This window comes from Ambystoma mexicanum, chromosome 4q (genome assembly GCF_040938575.1).
Source record: "Ambystoma mexicanum isolate Mex_15411 chromosome 4q, UKY_AmexF1_1, whole genome shotgun sequence".
In the NCBI taxonomy this organism is placed as follows: Eukaryota; Metazoa; Chordata; class Amphibia; order Caudata; family Ambystomatidae; genus Ambystoma; species Ambystoma mexicanum.
The window spans coordinates 435,421,819-435,443,912 of NC_090928.1; the positions used below are offsets into that span (position 1 = coordinate 435,421,819).

The window sequence follows — 22,094 nt, forward strand, 5'->3', positions numbered from 1 at the left end:
AAAAAGGGCAGTTTTCAGCATTCAAGGGTTTAACTCAGTGGTAGAGCATAGGAGTGCTGTTCAAGAAGTCCCTGTTTCATAACCATATACCCTCATCAATAGATCCTGTTAAAATGTTTTTCAACCCAATGCACTGTAAGAAACAACAGGATATATCATAATTTCATATAAAAAAACAATGAACAATTGGGTTTAACTATACTCTTAGCACAAAATCAACACACTGCAGTAGAGAAGCAGTTACGTTTTGCAGAATTTGTGCATTTGACAAACGTTTTTTTTCCATGTTCCAAGATCTACATGTGATACGAAATGTATGAATTCTTGCAATGGAAACCTCACTGTAGTTTACCAAGGCAGATAAAGGACATCCTTTGCACCCCATATACTTATAAGGAGGTTTTGGTGGCTGAAAATGCTTTGCTTTGATGGTGATTACATGTTGCTTGCACTTTGTACATATTACTGAATTAATAAAGGTGAACCTTTCAGAACTGGGGGTATAGTTCAGTGGTAGAGCATTTGACTGCAGATCAAAAGGTCCCTAGTTCAAATCTGGGTGCCCCCTTGTTCAACTGCTTTACCTGTAGAAATATTTTTTTATTAAATAAATTGAAGAAAACATTTACAATCTTAGCATTCTATGTAATGAGCAACATATTTCTACATTTGAAATACTCCTGATCATCTCCTGAAACATAGGGTAAACACCATGAAACTGTATAGGATTTCTTCATATGATACAAGCTGTGTTTTACATTCACCCAAGTTCTACTGGTGATATTATCAGTTTGAAATAGTCCATTGGAAGCTCATATGAATGTTATAAAACTGTGGTGGAAACCAATAATATGCCCTTAAGGAACTGTATTAATTTGTACAGCTGACCAGAAGTGCACTTATGTCATTAGTTCTACAAGTTCCATACAGTCACCCACTCTATCACCTTTTTAAAAAAGAGCAGTTTTCAGCATTCAAGGGTTTAACTCAGTGGTAGAGCATAGGAATGCAGTTCAAGAAGTCCCTGTTTCATAACCATACACCCTCTTCAATAGATTCTGTTAAAATGTTTTTCAACCCAATGCACTGTAAGAAACAATAAGATATATCATCATTTCATATACAAAACAATGAACAATTGGGTTTACCTATGCTCTTTGCACAAAATCAACAAACTGCAGTAGAGAAGCAGTTACATTTTACAGAATTTGTGCATTTGACAAAAGATTTTTTTTCCATGTTCCAAGATCTACATGTGATACGAAATGTATGAATTCTTGCAATGGAAACCTCACTGTATTTTACCAAGGCAGATAAAGGACATCCTTCGTACCCCATATACTTATAAGGAGGTTTTGGTGGCTGAAAATGCTTTGCTTCGATGGTGATTGCATGTTGCTTGCACTTTGTACATATTAATGAATTAATAAAGGTGAACTTTTCAGAACTGGGGGTATAGCTCAGTGGTAGAGCATTTGACTGCAGTTCAAGAGGTCCCTAGTTCAAATCGGGGTGCCCCCTTGTTCAACTGTTTTACCTGTAGAAATATTTTTTTTATTACATAAATTGAAGAAAACATTTACAATCTTAGCATTTTATATAATGAGCAACACATTTCTACATTTGAAATACTCCTGATCATCTCCTGAAACATAGGGTAAACACCTTGAAACTGTTTAGGATTTCTTCATATGATACAAGCTGTGTTTGACATTCACCCAAGTTCTACTGGTGATATTATCAGTTTGAAATAGTCCATTGGAAGCTCACATGAATGTTATAAAACCGTGGTGGAAACCAATATTATGCCCTTAATGAAATGTATTAATTTGTACAGCTGACCAGAAGTGCACTGATGTCATTAGTTCTACAAGTTCCATTCAGTTACCCACTCTATCACCTTTTTAGAAAAAGGGCAGTTTTCAGCATTCAAGGGTTTAACTCAGTGGTAGAGCATAGAAGTGCAGTTCAAGAAGTCTCTGTTTCATAACCATATACCCTCATCAATCGATCCTGTTAAAATGCTTTTCAACCCAATGCACTGTAAGAAACAATAAGATATATCATCATTTCATATACAAAACAATGAACAATTGGGTTTAACTATGCTCTTAGCACAAAATCAACAAACTGCAGTAGAGAAGCAGTTACATTTTGCAGAATTTGTGCATTTGACAAAAGATTTGTTTTCCATGTTCCAAGATCTACATGTGATACAAAATGTATGAATTCTTGCAATGGAAACCTAACTGTATTTTACCAAGGCAGATAAAGGACATCCATTGCACCCCATATACTTATAAGGAGGTTTTGGTGGCTGAAAATGCTTTGCTTTGATGGTGATTGCATGTTGCTTGCACTTTGTACATATTACTGAATTAATAAAGGTGAACTTTTCAGAACTGGGTGGTAGAGCATTAGACTGCAGTTCAAAAGGTCCCTAATTCTCATCTGGGTGCCCCCTTGTTCAACTGTTTTACCTGTAGAAATATTTTTTTTATTAAATAAATTGAAGAAAACATTTACAATCTTAGCATTTTATATAATGAGCAACACATTTCTACATTTGAAATACTCCTGATCATCTCCTGAAACATAGGGTAAACACCATGAAACTGTTTAGGATTTCTTCATATGATACAAGCTGTGTTTTACATTCACCCAAGTTCTACTGGTGATATTATCAGTTTGAAATAGTCCATTGGAAGCTCATATGAATGTTATAAAACTGTGGTGGAAACCAATAATATGCCCTTAATGAACTGTATTAATTTGTACAGCTGACCAGAAGTGCACTGATGTCATTAGTTCTACAAGTTCCATACAGTTACCCACTCTATCACCTTTTTAGAAAAAGGGCAGTTTTCAGCATTCAAGGGTTTAACTCAGTGGTAGAGCATAGGAGTGCTGTTCAAGAAGTCCCTGTTTCATAACCATATACCCTCATCAATAGATCCTGTTAAAATGTTTTTCAACCCAATGCACTGTAAGAAACAACAGGATATATCATAATTTCATATAAAAAACAATGAACAATTGGGTTTAACTATACTCTTAGCACAAAATCAACACACTGCAGTAGAGAAGCAGTTACGTTTTGCAGAATTTGTGCATTTGACAAACGTTTTTTTTCCATGTTCCAAGATCTACATGTGATACGAAATGTATGAATTCTTGCAATGGAAACCTCACTGTAGTTTACCAAGGCAGATAAAGGACATCCTTTGCACCCCATATACTTATAAGGAGGTTTTGGTGGCTGAAAATGCTTTGCTTTGATGGTGATTACATGTTGCTTGCACTTTGTACATATTACTGAATTAATAAAGGTGAACCTTTCAGAACTGGGGGTATAGTTCAGTGGTAGAGCATTTGACTGCAGATCAAAAGGTCCCTAGTTCAAATCTGGGTGCCCCCTTGTTCAACTGCTTTACCTGTAGAAATATCTTTTTATTAAATAAATTGAAGAAAACATTTACAATCTTAGCATTCTATGTAATGAGCAACATATTTCTACATTTGAAATACTCCTGATCATCTCCTGAAACATAGGGTAAACACCATGAAACTGTATAGGATTTCTTCATATGATACAAGCTGTGTTTTACATTCACCCAAGTTCTACTGGTGATATTATCAGTTTGAAATAGTCCATTGGAAGCTCATATGAATGTTATAAAACTGTGGTGGAAACCAATAATATGCCCTTAAGGAACTGTATTAATTTGTACAGCTGACCAGAAGTGCACTGATGTCATTAGTTCTACAAGTTCCATACAGTCACCCACTCTATCACCTTTTTAAAAAAGAGCAGTTTTCAGCATTCAAGGGTTTAACTCAGTGGTAGAGCATAGGAATGCAGTTCAAGAAGTCCCTGTTTCATAACCATACACCCTCTTCAATAGATTCTGTTAAAATGTTTTTCAACCCAATGCACTGTAAGAAACAATAAGATATATCATCATTTCATATACAAAACAATGAACAATTGGGTTTACCTATGCTCTTTGCACAAAATCAACAAACTGCAGTAGAGAAGCAGTTACATTTTACAGAATTTGTGCATTTGACAAAAGATTTTTTTTCCATGTTCCAAGATCTACATGTGATACGAAATGTATGAATTCTTGCAATGGAAACCTCACTGTATTTTACCAAGGCAGATAAAGGACATCCTTCGTACCCCATATACTTATAAGGAGGTTTTGGTGGCTGAAAATGCTTTGCTTCGATGGTGATTGCATGTTGCTTGCACTTTGTACATATTACTGAATTAATAAAGGTGAACTTTTCAGAACTGGGGGTATAGCTCAGTGGTAGAGCATTTGACTGCAGTTCAAGAGGTCCCTAGTTCAAATCGGGGTGCCCCCTTGTTCAACTGTTTTACCTGTAGAAATATTTTTTTTATTACATAAATTGAAGAAAACATTTACAATCTTAGCATTTTATATAATGAGCAACACATTTCTACATTTGAAATACTCCTGATCATCTCCTGAAACATAGGGTAAACACCTTGAAACTGTTTAGGATTTCTTCATATGATACAAGCTGTGTTTGACATTCACCCAAGTTCTACTGGTGATATTATCAGTTTGAAATAGTCCATTGGAAGCTCACATGAATGTTATAAAACCGTGGTGGAAACCAATATTATGCCCTTAATGAAATGTATTAATTTGTACAGCTGACCAGAAGTGCACTGATGTCATTAGTTCTACAAGTTCCATTCAGTTACCCACTCTATCACCTTTTTAGAAAAAGGGCAGTTTTCAGCATTCAAGGGTTTAACTCAGTGGTAGAGCATAGAAGTGCAGTTCAAGAAGTCTCTGTTTCATAACCATATACCCTCATCAATCGATCCTGTTAAAATGTTTTTCAACCCAATGCACTGTAAGAAACAATAAGATATATCATCATTTCATATACAAAACAATGAACAATTGGGTTTAACTATGCTCTTAGCACAAAATCAACAAACTGCAGTAGAGAAGCAGTTACATTTTGCAGAATTTGTGCATTTGACAAAAGATTTGTTTTCCATGTTCCAAGATCTACATGTGATACAAAATGTATGAATTCTTGCAATGGAAACCTAACTGTATTTTACCAAGGCAGATAAAGGACATCCATTGCACCCCATATACTTATAAGGAGGTTTTGGTGGCTGAAAATGCTTTGCTTTGATGGTGATTGCATGTTGCTTGCACTTTGTACATATTACTGAATTAATAAAGGTGAACTTTTCAGAACTGGGTGGTAGAGCATTAGACTGCAGTTCAAAAGGTCCCTAATTCTCATCTGGGTGCCCCCTTGTTCAACTGTTTTACCTGTAGAAATATTTTTTTTATTAAATAAATTGAAGAAAACATTTACAATCTTAGCATTTTATATAATGAGCAACACATTTCTACATTTGAAATACTCCTGATCATCTCCTGAAACATAGGCTAAACACCTTGAAACTGTTTAGGATTTCTTCATATGATACAAGCTGTGTTTGACATTCACCCAAGTTCTACTGGTGATATTATCAGTTTGAAATAGTCCATTGGAAGCTCACATGAATGTTATAAAACTGTGGTGGAAACCAATAATATTCCCTTAATGAAATGTATTAATTTGTACAGCTGACCAGAAGTGCACTGATGTCATTAGTTCTACAAGTTCCATACAGTTACCCACTCTATCACCTTTTTAGAAAAAGGGCAGTTTTCAGCATTCAAGGGTTTAACTCAGTGGTAGAGCATAGGAGTGCTGTTCAAGAAGTCCCTGTTTCATAACCATATACCCTCATCAATAGATCCTGTTAAAATGTTTTTCAACCCAATGCACTGTAAGAAACAACAGGATATATCATCATTTCATATAAAAAAACAATGAACAATTGGGTTTAACTATACTCTTAGCACAAAATCAACACACTGCAGTAGAGAAGCAGTTACGTTTTGCAGAATTTGTGCATTTGACAAACGTTTTTTTTCCATGTTCCAGGATCTACATGTGATACGAAATGTATGAATTCTTGCAATGGAAACCTCACTGTAGTTTACCAAGGCAGATAAAGGACATCCTTTGCACCCCATATACTTATAAGGAGGTTTTGGTGGCTGAAAATGCTTTGCTTTGATGGTGATTGCATGTTGCTTGCACTTTGTACATATTACTGAATTAATAAAGGTGAACTTTTCAGAACTGGGGGTATAGCTCAGTGGTAGAGCATTTGACTGCAGTTCAAGAGGTCCCTAGTTCAAATCTGGGTGCCCCCTTGTTCAACTGTTTTACCTGTAGAAATATTTTTTTTATTACATAAATTGAAGAAAACATTTACAATCTTAGCATTTTATATAATGAGCAACACATTTCTACATTTGAAATACTCCTGATCATCTCCTGAAACATAGGGTAAACACCTTGAAACTGTTTAGGATTTCTTCATATGATACAAGCTGTGTTTGACATTCACCCAAGTTCTACTGGTGATATTATCAGTTTGAAATAGTCCATTGGAAGCTCACATGAATGTTATAAAACCGTGGTGGAAACCAATATTATGCCCTTAATGAAATGTATTAATTTGTACAGCTGACCAGAAGTGCACTGATGTAATTAGTTCTACAAGTTCCATTCAGTTACCCACTCTATCACCTTTTTAGAAAAAGGGCAGTTTTCAGCATTCAAGGGTTTAACTCAGTGGTAGAGCATAGAAGTGCAGTTCAAGAAGTCTCTGTTTCATAACCATATACCCTCATCAATCGATCCTGTTAAAATGTTTTTCAACCCAATGCACTGTAAGAAACAATAGGATATATCATCATTTCATATAAAAAACAATGAACAATTGGGTTTAACTATACTCTTAGCACAAAATCAACAAACTGCAGTAGAGAAGCAGTTACGTTTTGCAGAATTTGTGCATTTGACAAACGTTTTTTTTCCATGTTCCAAGATCTACATGTGATACGAAATGTATGAATTCTTGCAATGGAAACCTCACTGTATTTTACCAAGGCAGATAAAGGACATCCTTTGCACCCCATATACTTATAAGGAGGTTTTGGTGGCTGAAAATGCTTTGCTTTGATGGTGATTACATGTTGCTTGCACTTTGTACATATTACTGAATTAATAAAGGTGAACTTTTCAGAACTGGAGGTATAGCTCAGTGGTAGAGCATTTGACTGCAGATCAAGAGGTCCCTAGTTCAAATCTGGGTGCCCCCTTGTTCAACTGTTTTACCTGTAGAAATATTTTTTTATTAAATAAATTGAAGAAAACATTTACAATCTTAGCATTCTATGTAATGAGCAACATATTTCTACATTTGAAATACTCCTGATCATCTCCTGAAACATAGGGTAAACACCATGAAACTGTTTAGGATTTCTTCATATGATACAAGCTGTGTTTTACATTCAGCCAAGTTCTACTGGTGATATTATCAGTTTGAAATAGTCCATTGGAAGATCATATGAATGTTATAAAACTGTGGTGGAAACCAATAATATGCCCTTAATGAACTGTATTAATTTGTACAGCTGACCAGAAGTGCACTGATGTCATTAGTTCTACAAGTTCCATACAGTCACCCACTCTATCACCTTTTTAAAAAAGAGCAGTTTTCAGCATTCAAGGGTTTAACTCAGTGGTAGAGCATAGGAATGCAGTTCAAGAAGTCCCTGTTTCATAACCATATATCCTCTTCAATAGATCCTGTTAAAATGTTTTTCAACCCAATGCACTGTAAGAACCAATAAGATATATCATCATTTCATATACAAAACAATGAACAATTGGGTTTAGCTATGCTCTTAGCACAAAATCAACAAAATGCAGTAGAGGAACAGTTACGTTTTGCAGAATTTGTGCATTTGACAAAAGTTTATTTTCCATGTTCCAAGATCTACATGTGATACGAAATGTATAAATTCTTGCAATGGAAACCTCACTGTATTTTACCAAGGCAGATAAAGGACCTCCTTTGTACCCCTTATACTTATAAGGAGGGTTTGGTGGCTGAAAATGCATTGCTTTGATGGTGATTGCATGTTGCTTCCACTTTGTACATATTACTGAATAAATAAAGGTGAACATTTCAGAAATGGTGCTATAGCTCAGGGGAAGAGCATTTCACTGCAGATCAAAAGGTCCCTACTTCAAATCTGGGTGCCCCCTTGTCCAACTGTTTTACCTGTAGAATTAAATAAATTGAAGAAAACATTTACAATCTTAGCATTTTATGTAATGAGCAACACATTTCTACATTTGAAATACTCCTGATCATCTCCTGAAACATAGGGTAAACACCATGAAACTGTTTAGGATTTCTTCATATGATACAAGCTGTGTTTTACATTCACCCAAGTTCTACTGGTGATATTATCAGTTTGAAATAGTCCATTGGAAGCTCACATGAATGTTATAAAACTGTGGTGGAAACCAATAATATGCCCTTAATGAAATGTATTAATTTGTACAGCTCACCAGAAGTGCACTGATGTCATTAGTTCTACAAGTTCCATACAGTTACCCACTCTATCACCTTTTTAGAAAAAGGGCAGTTTTCAGCATTCAAGGGTTTAACTCAGTGGTAGAGCATAGGAGTGCTGTTCAAGAAGTCCCTGTTTCATAACCATATACCCTCATCAATAGATCCTGTTAAAATGTTTTTCAACCCAATGCACTGTAAGAAACAACAGGATATATCATCATTTCATATAAAAAAAACAATGAACAATTGGGTTTAACTATACTCTTAGCACAAAATCAACACACTGCAGTAGAGAAGCAGTTACGTTTTGCAGAATTTGTGCATTTGACAAACGTTTTTTTTCCATGTTCCAAGATCTACATGTGATACGAAATGTATGAATTCTTGCAATGGAAACCTCACTGTAGTTTACCAAGGCAGATAAAGGACATCCGTTGCACCCCATATACTTATAAGGAGGTTTTGGTGGCTGAAAATGCTTTGCTTTGATGGTGATTGCATGTTGCTTGCACTTTGTACATATTACTGAATTAATAAAGGTGAACTTTTCAGAACTGGGGGTATAGCTCAGTGGTAGAGCATTTGACTGCAGATCAAGAGGTCCCTAGTTCAAATCTGGGTGCCCCCTTGTTCAACTGTTTTACCTGTAGAAATATTTTTTTATTGAAGAAAACATTTACAATCTTAGCATTCTATGTAATGAGCAACATATTTCTACATTTGAAATACTCCTGATCATCTCCTGAAACATAGGGTAAACACCATGAAACTGTTTAGGATTTCTTCATATGATACAATCTGTGTTTTACATTCACCCAAGTTCTACTGGTGATATTATCAGTTTGAAATAGTCCATTGGAAGCTCATATGAATGTTATAAAACTGTGGTGGAAACCAATAATATGCCCTTAATGAAATGTATTAATTTGTACAGCTGACCAGAAGTGCACTGATGTCATTAGTTCTACAAGTTCCATACAGTTACCCACTCTATCACCTTTTTAGAAAAAGGGCAGTTTTCAGCATTCAAGGGTTTAACTCAGTGGTAGAGCATAGAAGTGCAGTTCAAGAAGTCCCTGTTTCATAACCATATACCCTCATCAATAGATCCTGTTAAAATGTTTTTCAACCCAATGCACTGTAAGAAACAATAGGATATATCATCATTTCATATAAAAAACAATGAACAATTGGGTTTAACTATACTCTTAGCACAAAATCAACAAACTGCAGTAGAGAAGCAGTTACGTTTTGCAGAATTTGTGCATTTGACAAACGTTTTTTTTCCATGTTCCAAGATCTACATGTGATACGAAATGTATGAATTCTTGCAATGGAAACCTCACTGTATTTTACCAAGGCAGATAAAGGACATCCTTTGCACCCCATATACTTATAAGGAGGTTTTGGTGGCTGAAAATGCTTTGCTTTGATGGTGATTACATGTTGCTTGCACTTTGTACATATTACTGAATTAATAAAGGTGAACTTTTCAGAACTGGAGGTATAGCTCAGTGGTAGAGCATTTGACTGCAGATCAAGAGGTCCCTAGTTCAAATCTGGGTGCCCCCTTGTTCAACTGTTTTACCTGTAGAAATATTTTTTTATTAAATAAATTGAAGAAAACATTTACAATCTTAGCATTCTATGTAATGAGCAACATATTTCTACATTTGAAATACTCCTGATCATCTCCTGAAACATAGGGTAAACACCATGAAACTGTTTAGGATTTCTTCATATGATACAAGCTGTGTTTTACATTCAGCCAAGTTCTACTGGTGATATTATCAGTTTGAAATAGTCCATTGGAAGATCATATGAATGTTATAAAACTGTGGTGGAAACCAATAATATGCCCTTAATGAACTGTATTAATTTGTACAGCTGACCAGAAGTGCACTGATGTCATTAGTTCTACAAGTTCCATACAGTCACCCACTCTATCACCTTTTTAAAAAAGAGCAGTTTTCAGCATTCAAGGGTTTAACTCAGTGGTAGAGCATAGGAATGCAGTTCAAGAAGTCCCTGTTTCATAACCATATATCCTCTTCAATAGATCCTGTTAAAATGTTTTTCAACCCAATGCACTGTAAGAACCAATAAGATATATCATCATTTCATATACAAAACAATGAACAATTGGGTTTAGCTATGCTCTTAGCACAAAATCAACAAAATGCAGTAGAGGAACAGTTACGTTTTGCAGAATTTGTGCATTTGACAAAAGTTTATTTTCCATGTTCCAAGATCTACATGTGATACGAAATGTATAAATTCTTGCAATGGAAACCTCACTGTATTTTACCAAGGCAGATAAAGGACCTCCTTTGTACCCCTTATACTTATAAGGAGGGTTTGGTGGCTGAAAATGCATTGCTTTGATGGTGATTGCATGTTGCTTCCACTTTGTACATATTACTGAATAAATAAAGGTGAACATTTCAGAAATGGTGCTATAGCTCAGGGGAAGAGCATTTCACTGCAGATCAAAAGGTCCCTACTTCAAATCTGGGTGCCCCCTTGTCCAACTGTTTTACCTGTAGAATTAAATAAATTGAAGAAAACATTTACAATCTTAGCATTTTATGTAATGAGCAACACATTTCTACATTTGAAATACTCCTGATCATCTCCTGAAACATAGGGTAAACACCATGAAACTGTTTAGGATTTCTTCATATGATACAAGCTGTGTTTTACATTCACCCAAGTTCTACTGGTGATATTATCAGTTTGAAATAGTCCATTGGAAGCTCACATGAATGTTATAAAACTGTGGTGGAAACCAATAATATGCCCTTAATGAAATGTATTAATTTGTACAGCTCACCAGAAGTGCACTGATGTCATTAGTTCTACAAGTTCCATACAGTTACCCACTCTATCACCTTTTTAGAAAAAGGGCAGTTTTCAGCATTCAAGGGTTTAACTCAGTGGTAGAGCATAGGAGTGCTGTTCAAGAAGTCCCTGTTTCATAACCATATACCCTCATCAATAGATCCTGTTAAAATGTTTTTCAACCCAATGCACTGTAAGAAACAACAGGATATATCATCATTTCATATAAAAAAAACAATGAACAATTGGGTTTAACTATACTCTTAGCACAAAATCAACACACTGCAGTAGAGAAGCAGTTACGTTTTGCAGAATTTGTGCATTTGACAAACGTTTTTTTTCCATGTTCCAAGATCTACATGTGATACGAAATGTATGAATTCTTGCAATGGAAACCTCACTGTAGTTTACCAAGGCAGATAAAGGACATCCGTTGCACCCCATATACTTATAAGGAGGTTTTGGTGGCTGAAAATGCTTTGCTTTGATGGTGATTGCATGTTGCTTGCACTTTGTACATATTACTGAATTAATAAAGGTGAACTTTTCAGAACTGGGGGTATAGCTCAGTGGTAGAGCATTTGACTGCAGATCAAGAGGTCCCTAGTTCAAATCTGGGTGCCCCCTTGTTCAACTGTTTTACCTGTAGAAATATTTTTTTATTGAAGAAAACATTTACAATCTTAGCATTCTATGTAATGAGCAACATATTTCTACATTTGAAATACTCCTGATCATCTCCTGAAACATAGGGTAAACACCATGAAACTGTTTAGGATTTCTTCATATGATACAATCTGTGTTTTACATTCACCCAAGTTCTACTGGTGATATTATCAGTTTGAAATAGTCCATTGGAAGCTCATATGAATGTTATAAAACTGTGGTGGAAACCAATAATATGCCCTTAATGAAATGTATTAATTTGTACAGCTGACCAGAAGTGCACTGATGTCATTAGTTCTACAAGTTCCATACAGTTACCCACTCTATCACCTTTTTAGAAAAAGGGCAGTTTTCAGCATTCAAGGGTTTAACTCAGTGGTAGAGCATAGAAGTGCAGTTCAAGAAGTCCCTGTTTCATAACCATATACCCTCATCAATAGATCCTGTTAAAATGTTTTTCAACCCAATGCACTGTAAGAAACAATAGGATATATCATCATTTCATATAAAAAACAATGAACAATTGGGTTTAACTATACTCTTAGCACAAAATCCACAAACTGCAATAGAGAAGCAGTTACATTTTGCAGAATTTGAGCATTTGACAAACGTTTTTTTTCCATGTTCCAAGATCTACATGTGATACGAAATGTATGAATTCTTGCAATGGAAACCTCACTGTATTTTACCAAGGCAGATAAAGGACATCCTTTACACCCCATATACTTATAAGGAGGTTTTGGTGGCTGAAAATGCTTTGCTTTGATGGTGATTGCATGTTGCTTGCACTTTGTACATATTACTGAATTAATAAAGGTGAACTTTTCAGAACTGGGGGTATAGCTCAGTGGTAGAGCATTTGACTGCAGATCAAGAGGTCCCTAGTTCAAATCTGGGTGCCCCTTTGTTCAACTGTTTTACTTGTAGACATATTTTTTTTATTAAATAAATTGAAGAAAACATTTACAATCTTAGCATTTTATATAATGAGCAACACATTTCTACATTTGAAATACTCCTGATCATCTCCTGAAACATAGGGTAAACACCTTGAAACTGTTTAGGATTTCTTCATATGATACAAGCTGTGTTTGACATTCACCCAAGTTCTACTGGTGATATTATCAGTTTGAAATAGTCCATTGGAAGCTCACATGAATGTTATAAAACTGTGGTGGAAACCAATAATATGCCCTTAATGAAATGTATTCATTTGTACAGCTGACCAGAAGTGCACTGATGTCATTAGTTCTACAAGTTCCATACAGTTACCCACTCTATCACCTTTTTAGAAAAAGGGCAGTTTTCAGCATTCAAGGGTTTAACTCAGTGGTAGAGCATAGAAGTGCAGTTCAAGAAGTCCCTGTTTCATAACCTTATACCCTCATCAGTAGATCCTGTTAAAATGTTTTTCAACCCAATGCACTGTAAGAAACAATAGGATATATCATCATTTCATATAAAAAACAATGAAAAATTGGGTTTAACTATACTCTTAGCACAAAATCAACAAACTGCAGTAGAGAAGCAGTTACGTTTTGCAGAATTTGTGCATTTGACAAACGTTTTTTTTCCATGTTCCAAGATCTACATGTGATACGAAATGTATGAATTCTTGCAATGGAAACCTCACTGTATTTTACCAAGGCAGATAAAGGACATCCTTTACACCCCATATACTTATAAGGAGGTTTTGGAGGCTGAAAATGCTTTGCTTTGATGGTGATTGCATGTTGCTTGCACTTTGTACATATTACTGAATTAATAAAGGTGAGCTTTTCAGAACTGGGGGTATAGCTCACTGGTAGAGCATTTGAATGCAGATCAAGAGGTCCCTAGTTCAAATCTGGGTGCCCCCTTGTTCAACTGTTTTACCTGTAGAAATATGTTTTTATTAAATAAATTGAAGAAAACATTTACAATCTTAGCATTCTATGTAATGAGCAACATATTTCTACATTTGAAATACTCCTGATCATCTCCTGAAACATAGGGTAAACACCATGAAACTGTTTAGGATTTCTTCATATGATACAAGCTGTGTTTTACATTCACCCAAGTTCTACTGGTGATATTATCAGTTTGAAACAGTCCATTGGAAGCTCATATGAATGTTATAAAACTGTGGTGGAAACCAATAATATGCATTTAATGAAATGTATTAATTTGTACAGCTGACCAGAAGTGCACTGATGTCATTAGTTCTACAAGTTCCATACAGTCACCCACTATATCACCTTTTTACAAAAAAGGGCAGTTTTCAGCATTCAAGGGTTTATTTCAGTGGTAGAGCGTAGGAGTGCTTTTCAAGAAGTTCCTGTTTCATAACCATGTACCCTCTTCAATAGATCCTGTTAAAATGTATTTTTTAACCCAATGCACTGTAAGAACCAATAAGATATATCATCATTTCATATACAAAACAATGAACAATTGGGTTTAGCTATGCTCTTAGCACAAAATCAACAAAATGCAGTAGAGGAACAGTTACGTTTTGCAGAATTTGTGCATTTGACAAAAGTTTATTTTCCATGTTCCAAGATCTACATGTGATACGAAATGTATGAATTCTTGCAATGGAAACCTCACTGTATTTTACCAAGGCAGATAAAGGACATCTTTTGTACCCCTTATACTTATAAGGAGGGTTTGGTGGCTGAAAATGCATTGCTTTGATGGTGATTGCATGTTGCTTCCACTTTGTACATATTACTGAATAAATAAAGGTGAACATTTCAGAAATGGGGCTATAGCTCAGGGGAAGAGCATTTCACTGCAGATCAAAAGGTCCCTACTTCAAATCTGGGTGCCCCCTTGTCCAACTGTTTTACCTGTAGAATTAAATAAATTGAAGAAAACATTTACAATCTTAGCATTTTATGTAATGAGCAACACATTTCTACATTTGAAATACTCCTGATCATCTCCTGAAACATAGGGTAAACACCATGAAACTGTTTAGGATTTCTTCATATGATACAAGCTGTGTTTTACATTCACCCAAGTTCTACTGGTGATATTATCAGTTTGAAATAGTCCATTGGAAGCTCATATGAATGTTATAAAACTGTGGTGGAAACCAATAATATGCCCTTAATGAACTGTATTAATTTGTACAGCTGACCAGAAGTGCACTGATGTCATTAGTTCTACAAGTTCCATATAGTCACCCTCTCTATCACCTTTTTAAAAAAGAGCAGTTTTCAGCATTCAAGGGTTTAACTCAATGGTAGAGCATAGGAATGCAGTTCAAGAAGTCCCTTTTTCATAACCATATACCCTCTTCAATAGATCCTGTTAAAATGTTTTTCAACCCAATGCACTGTAAGAAACAATAAGATATATCATCATTTCATATACAAAACAATGAACAATTGGGTTTAACTATGCTCTTAGCACAAAATCAACAAACTGCAGTAGAGAAGCAGTTACATTTTGCAGAATTTGTGCATTTGACAAAAGATTTGTTTTCCATGTTCCAAGATCTACATGTGATACAAAATGTATGAATTCTTGCAATGGAAACCTAACTGTATTTTACCAAGGCAGATAAAGGACATCCATTGCACCCCATATACTTATAAGGAGGTTTTGGTGGCTGAAAATGCTTTGCTTTGATGGTGATTACATGTTGCTTGCACTTTGTACATATTACTGAAGTAATAAAGGTGAGCTTTTCAGAACTGGGGGTATAGCTCAGTGGTAGAGCATTTGACTGCAGTTCAAGAGGTCCCTAGTTCAAATCTGGGTGCCCCCTTGTTCAACTGTTTTACCTGTAGAAATATTTTTGTATTAAATAAATTGAAGAAAACATTTACAATCTTAGCATTTTATATAATGAGCAACACATTTCTACATTTGAAATACTCCTGATCATCTCCTGAAACATAGGGTAAACACCTTGAAACTGTTTAGGATTTCTTCATATGATACAAGCTGTTTTTGACATTCACCCAAGTTCTACTGGTGATATTATCAGTTTGAAATAGTCCATTGGAAGCTCACATGCATGTTATAAAACTGTGGTGGAAACCAATAATATGCCCTTAATGAAATGTATTAATTTCTACAGCTGACCAGAAGTGCACTGATGTCATTAGTTCTACAAGTTCCATACAGTTACCCACTCTATCACCTTTTTAGAAAAAGGGCAGTTTTCAGCATTCAGGGGTTTAACTCAGTGGTAGAGCATAGAAGTGCAGTTCAAGAAGTCCCTGTTTCATAACCATATACCCTCATCAATAGATCCTGTTAAAATGTTTTTCAACCCAATGCACTGTAAGAAACAATAGGATATATCATCATTTCATATAAAAAACAATGAACAATTGGGTTTAACTATACTCTTAGCACAAAATCAACAAACTGCAGTAGAGAAGCAGTTACGTTTTGCAGAATTTGTGCATTTGACAAACGTTTTTTTTCCATGTTCCAAGATCTACATGTGATACGAAATGTATGAATTCTTGCAATGGAAACCTCACTGTATTTTACCAAGGCAGATAAAGGACATCCTTGACAACCCATATACTTATAAGGAGGTTTTGGTGGCTGAAAATGCTTTGCTTTGATGGTGATTGCATGTTACTTGCACTTTGTACATATTACTGAATTAATAAAGGTGAACTCTTCAGAACTGGGGGTATAGCTCAGTGGTAGAGCATTTGACTGCAGATCAAGAGGTCCCTGGTTCAAATCCGGGTGCCCCTTTGTTCAACTGTTTTACCTGTAGAAATATTTTTTTATTAAATAAATTGAAGAAAACATTTGCAATCTTAGCATTTTATATAATGAGCAACACATTTCTACATTTGAAATACTCCTGATCATCTCCTGAAACATAGGGTAAACACCTTGAAACTGTTTAGGATTTCTTCATATGATACAAGCTGTGTTTGACATTCACCCAAGTTCTACTGGTGATATTATCAGTTTGAAATAGTCCATTGGAAGCTCACATGCATGTTATAAAACTGTGGTGGAAACCAATAATATGCCCTTAATGAAATGTATTAATTTGTACAGCTGACCAGAAGTGCACTGATGTCATTAGTTCTACAAGTTCCATACAGTCACCCACTCTATCACCTTTTTAAAAAAGAGCAGTTTTCAGCATTCAAGGGTTTAACTCAGTGGTAGAGCATAGGAATGCAGTTCAAGAAGTCCCTGTTTCATAACCATATGCCCTCATCAATAGATCCTGTTAAAATGTTTTTCAACCCAATGCACTGTAAGAAACAATAGGATATATCATCATTTCATATAAAAAAACAATGAACAATTGGGTTTAACTATATTCTTAGCACAAAATCAACAAACTGCAGTAGAGAAGCAGTTACGTTTTGCAGAATTTGTGCATTTGACAAACGGTTTTTTTCCATGTTCCAAGATCTACATGTGATACGAAATGTATGAATTCTTGCAATGGAAACCTCACTGTATTTTTCCAAGGCAGATAAAGGACATCCTTCGCACCCCATATACTTATAAGGAGGTTTTGGTGGCTGAAAATGCTTTGCTTTGATGGTGACTGCATGTTGCTTGCACTTTGTACATATTACTGAATTAATAAAGGTGAACTATTCAGAACTGGGGGTATAGCTCAGTGGTAGAGCATTTGACTGCAGTTCAAGAGGTCCCTAGTTCAAATCTGGGTGCCCCCTTGCTCAACTGTTATACCTGTAAAAATATTTTTTTATTAAATAAATTGAAGAAAACATTTACAATCTTAGCATTCTATGTAATGAGCAACATATTTCTACATTTGAAATACTCCTGATCATCTCCTGAAACATAGGGTAAACACCATGAAACTGTTTAGGATTTCTTCATATGATACAAGCTGTGTTTTACATTCACCCAAGTTCTACTTGTGATATTATCAGTTTGAAACAGTCCATTGGAAGCTCATATGAATGTTATAAAACTGTGGTGGAAACCAATAATATGCCCTTAATGAACTGTATTAATTTGTACAGCTGATCAGAAGTGCACTGATGTCATTAGTTCTACAAGTTCCATACAGTCACCCACTCTATCACCTTTTTAAAAAAGGGCAGTTTTCAGCATTCAAGGGTTTAACTCAGTGGTAGAGCGTAGGAATGCAGTTCAAGAAGTCCCTGTTTCATAACCATATACCCTCTTCAATAGATCCTGTTAACATGTTTTTCAACCCAATGCACTGTAAGAAACAATAAGATATATCATCATTTCATATACATACAAAACAATGAACAATTGGGTTTAACTATGCTCTTAGCCCAAAATCAACAAACTGCAGTAGAGAAGCAGTTACATTTTGCAGAATTAGTGCATTTGACAAAAGATTTTTTTTCCATGTTCCAAGAGCTACATGTGATGCGAAATGTATGAATTCTTGCAATGGAAACCTCACTGTATTTTACCAAGGCAGATAAAGGACATCCTTCGCACCCCATATACTTATAAGGAGGTTTTGGTGGCTGAAAATGCTTTGCTTTGATGGTGATTGCATGTTGCTTGCACTTTGTACATATTACTGAATTAATAAAGGTGAACTTTTCAGAACGGGGGGTATAGCTCAGTGGTAGAGCATTTGACTGCAGATCAAAAGGTCCCTAGTTCAAGTCTGGGTGCCCCCTTGTTCAACTGTTTTACCTGTAGAAATATTTTTTTTATTAAATAAATTGAAGAAAACATTTACAATCTTAGCATTTTATATAATGAGCAACACATTTCTACATTTGAAATACTCCTGATCATCTCCTGAAACATAGGGTAAACACCTTGAAACTGTTTAGGATTTCTTCATATGATACAAGCTGTGTTTGACATTCACCCAAGTTCTACTGGTGATATTATCAGTTTGAAATAGTCCATTGGAAGCTCACATGAATGTTATAAAACTGTGGTGGAAACCAATAATATGCCCTTAATGAAATGTATTAATTTGTACAGCTGACCAGAAGTGCACTGATGTCATTAGTTCTACAAGTTCCATACAGTCACCCACTCTATCACCTTTTTAAAAAAGAGCAGTTTTCAGCATTCAAGGGTTTATTTCAGTGGTAGAGCGTAGGAGTGCTTTTCAAGAAGTTCCTGTTTCATAACCATATACCCTCTTCAATAGATCCTGTTAAAATGTATTTTTTAACCCAATGCACTGTAAGAACCAATAAGATATATCATCATTTCATATACAAAACAATGAATAATTGGGTTTAGCTATGCTCTTAGCACAAAATCAACAAAATGCAGTAGAGGAACAGTTACGTTTTGCAGAATTTGTGCATTTGACAAAAGTTTATTTTCCATGTTCCAAGATCTACATGTGATACGAAATGTATGAATTCTTGGAATGGAAACCTCACTGTATTTTACCAAGGCAGATAAAGGACATCTTTTGTACCCCTTATACTTATAAGGAGGGTTTGGTGGCTGAAAATGCATTGCTTTGATGGTGATTGCATGTTGCTTCCACTTTGTACATATTACTGAATAAATAAAGGTGAACATTTCAGAAATGGGGCTATAGCTCAGGGGAAGAGCATTTCACTGCAGATCAAAAAGGTCCCTACTTCAAATCTGGGTGCCCCCTTGTCCAACTGTTTTACCTGTAGAATTAAATAAATTGAAGAAAACATTTACAATCTTAGCATTTTATGTAATGAGCAACACATTTCTACATTTGAAATACTCCTGATCATCTCCTGAAACATAGGGTAAACACCTTGAAACTGTTTAGGATTTCTTCATATGATACAAGCTGTGTTTGACATTCACCCAAGTTCTACTGGTGATATTATCAGTTTGAAATAGTCCATTGGAAGCTCACATGAATGTTATAAAACTGTGGTGGAAACCAATAATATGCCCTTAATGAAATGTATTAATTTGTACAGCTGACCAGAAGTGCACTGATGTCATTAGTTCTACAAGTTCCATACAGTTACCCACTCTATCACCTTTTTAGAAAAAGGGCAGTTTTCAGCATTCAAGGGTTTAACTCAGTGGTAGAGCATAGGAGTGCAGTTCAAGAAGTCCCTGTTTCATAACCATATGCCCTCATCAATAGATCCTGTTAAAATGTTTTTCAACCCAATGCACTGTAAGAAACAATAGGATATATCATCATTTCATATAAAAAAAACAATGAACAATTGGGTTTAACTATACTCTTAGCACAAAATCAACAAACTGCAGTAGAGAAGCAGTTACGTTTTGCAGAATTTGTGCATTTGACAAACGGTTTTTTTCCATGTTCCAAGATCTACATGTGATACGAAATGTATGAATTCTTGCAATGGAAACCTCACTGTATTTTTCCAAGGCAGATAAAGGACATCCTTCGCACCCCATATACTTATAAGGAGGTTTTGGTGGCTGAAAATGCTTTGCTTTGATGGTGACTGCATGTTGCTTGCACTTTGTACATATTACTGAATTAATAAAGGTGAACTATTCAGAACTGGGGGTATAGCTCAGTGGTAGAGCATTTGACTGCAGTTCAAGAGGTCCCTAGCTCAAATCTGGGTGCCCCCTTGTTCAACTGTTTTACCTGTAGAAATATTTTTTTATTAAATAAATTGAAGAAAACATTTACAATCTTATCATTCTATGTAATGAGCAACATATTTCTACATTTGAAATACTCCTGATCATCGCCTGAAACATAGGGTAAACACCATGAAACTGTTTAGGATTTCTTCATATGATACAAGCTGTGTTTTACATTCACCCAAGTTCTACTGGTGATATTATCAGTTTGAAATAGTCCATTGGAAGCTCATATGAATGTTATAAAACTGTGGTGGAAACCAATAATATGCCCTTAATGAACTGTATTAATTTGTACAGCTGACCAGAAGTGCACTGATGTCATTAGTTCTACAAGTTCCATACAGTCACCCACTCTATCACCTTTTTCAAAAAGAGCAGTTTTCAGCATTCAAGGGTTTAACTCAGTGGTAGAGCATAGGAATGCAGTTCAAGAAGTCCCTGTTTCATAACCATATACCCTCTTCAATAGATCCTGTTAAAATGTTTTTCAACCCAATGCACTGTAAGAAACAATAAGATATATCATCATTTCATATACAAAACAATGAACAATTGGGTTTAACTATGCTCTTAGCACAAAATCAACAAACTGCAGTAGAGAAGCAGTTACATTTTGCAGAATTTGTGCATTTGACAAAAGATTTTTTTTCCATGTTCCAAGATCTACATGTGATACGAAATGTATGAATTCTTGCAATGGAAACCTCACTGTATTTTTCCAAGGCAGATAAAGGACATCCTTCGCACCCCATATACTTATAAGGAGGTTTTGGTGGCTAAACATGCTTTGCTTTGATGGTGACTGCATGTTGCTTGCACTTTGTACATATTACTGAATTAATAAAGGAGAACTATTCAGAACTGGGGGTATAGCTCAGTGGTAGAGCATTTGACTGCAGTTCAAGAGGTCCCTAGTTCAAATCTGGGTGCCCCCTTGTTCAACTGTTTTACCTGTAGAAAAATATGTTTTAATAAATAAATTGAAGAAAACATTTACAATCTTAGCATTTTATATAATGAGCAACACATTTCTACATTTGAAATACTCCTGATCATCTCCTGAAACATAGGGTAAACACCTTGAAACTGTTTAGGATTTCTTCATATGATACAAGCTGTGTTTTACATTCACCCAAGTTCTACTGGTGATATTATCAGTTTGAAATAGTCCATTGGAAGCTCATATGAATGTTATAAAACTGTGGTGAAAACCAATAATATGCCCTTAATGAACTGTATTAATTTGTACAGCTGACCAGAAGTGCACTGATGTCATTAGTTCTACAAGTTCAATACAGTCACCCACTCTATCACCTTTTTAAAAAAGGGCAGTTTTCAGCATTCAAGGGTTTAACTCAGTGGTAGAGCGTAGGAATGCAGTTCAAGAAGTCCCTGTTTCATAACCATATACCCTCTTCAATAGATCCTGTTAACATGTTTTTCAACCCAATGCACTGTAAGAAACAATAGGATATATCATCATTTCATATACAAAACAATGAACAATTGGGTTTAACTATGCTCTTAGCACAAAATCAACAAACTGCAGTAGAGAAGC

The 22,094-nt window shown here is 35.3% G+C and overlaps 13 non-coding genes across 13 annotated transcripts; all 13 read left to right on the forward strand.

Annotated features, from left to right (window-relative positions):
- The first annotated feature begins 496 nt into the window (after positions 1-496).
- Positions 497-568, forward strand: TRNAC-GCA (transfer RNA cysteine (anticodon GCA)). The gene has a single exon. It is a non-coding gene; the product is annotated as a tRNA-Cys (tRNA).
- A 2,778-nt stretch (positions 569-3,346) lies between these two features.
- TRNAC-GCA (transfer RNA cysteine (anticodon GCA)) lies at positions 3,347-3,418 on the forward strand. Its single transcript has one exon. It is a non-coding gene; the product is annotated as a tRNA-Cys (tRNA).
- A 2,779-nt stretch (positions 3,419-6,197) lies between these two features.
- Positions 6,198-6,269, forward strand: TRNAC-GCA (transfer RNA cysteine (anticodon GCA)). Its single transcript has one exon. It is a non-coding gene; the product is annotated as a tRNA-Cys (tRNA).
- Positions 6,270-7,151: 882 nt separating this feature from the next.
- Positions 7,152-7,223, forward strand: TRNAC-GCA (transfer RNA cysteine (anticodon GCA)). Its single transcript has one exon. It is a non-coding gene; the product is annotated as a tRNA-Cys (tRNA).
- A 1,824-nt stretch (positions 7,224-9,047) lies between these two features.
- TRNAC-GCA (transfer RNA cysteine (anticodon GCA)) lies at positions 9,048-9,119 on the forward strand. Its single transcript has one exon. It is a non-coding gene; the product is annotated as a tRNA-Cys (tRNA).
- An 872-nt stretch (positions 9,120-9,991) lies between these two features.
- TRNAC-GCA (transfer RNA cysteine (anticodon GCA)) lies at positions 9,992-10,063 on the forward strand. The gene has a single exon. It is a non-coding gene; the product is annotated as a tRNA-Cys (tRNA).
- A 1,824-nt stretch (positions 10,064-11,887) lies between these two features.
- TRNAC-GCA (transfer RNA cysteine (anticodon GCA)) lies at positions 11,888-11,959 on the forward strand. Its single transcript has one exon. It is a non-coding gene; the product is annotated as a tRNA-Cys (tRNA).
- Positions 11,960-12,831: 872 nt separating this feature from the next.
- On the forward strand, positions 12,832-12,903 carry TRNAC-GCA (transfer RNA cysteine (anticodon GCA)). The gene has a single exon. It is a non-coding gene; the product is annotated as a tRNA-Cys (tRNA).
- A 2,780-nt stretch (positions 12,904-15,683) lies between these two features.
- Positions 15,684-15,755, forward strand: TRNAC-GCA (transfer RNA cysteine (anticodon GCA)). Its single transcript has one exon. It is a non-coding gene; the product is annotated as a tRNA-Cys (tRNA).
- An 881-nt stretch (positions 15,756-16,636) lies between these two features.
- On the forward strand, positions 16,637-16,708 carry TRNAC-GCA (transfer RNA cysteine (anticodon GCA)). Its single transcript has one exon. It is a non-coding gene; the product is annotated as a tRNA-Cys (tRNA).
- An 881-nt stretch (positions 16,709-17,589) lies between these two features.
- Positions 17,590-17,661, forward strand: TRNAC-GCA (transfer RNA cysteine (anticodon GCA)). Its single transcript has one exon. It is a non-coding gene; the product is annotated as a tRNA-Cys (tRNA).
- An 885-nt stretch (positions 17,662-18,546) lies between these two features.
- On the forward strand, positions 18,547-18,618 carry TRNAC-GCA (transfer RNA cysteine (anticodon GCA)). The gene has a single exon. It is a non-coding gene; the product is annotated as a tRNA-Cys (tRNA).
- Positions 18,619-21,399: 2,781 nt separating this feature from the next.
- On the forward strand, positions 21,400-21,471 carry TRNAC-GCA (transfer RNA cysteine (anticodon GCA)). Its single transcript has one exon. It is a non-coding gene; the product is annotated as a tRNA-Cys (tRNA).
- The last annotated feature ends 623 nt before the right edge of the window (positions 21,472-22,094 follow it).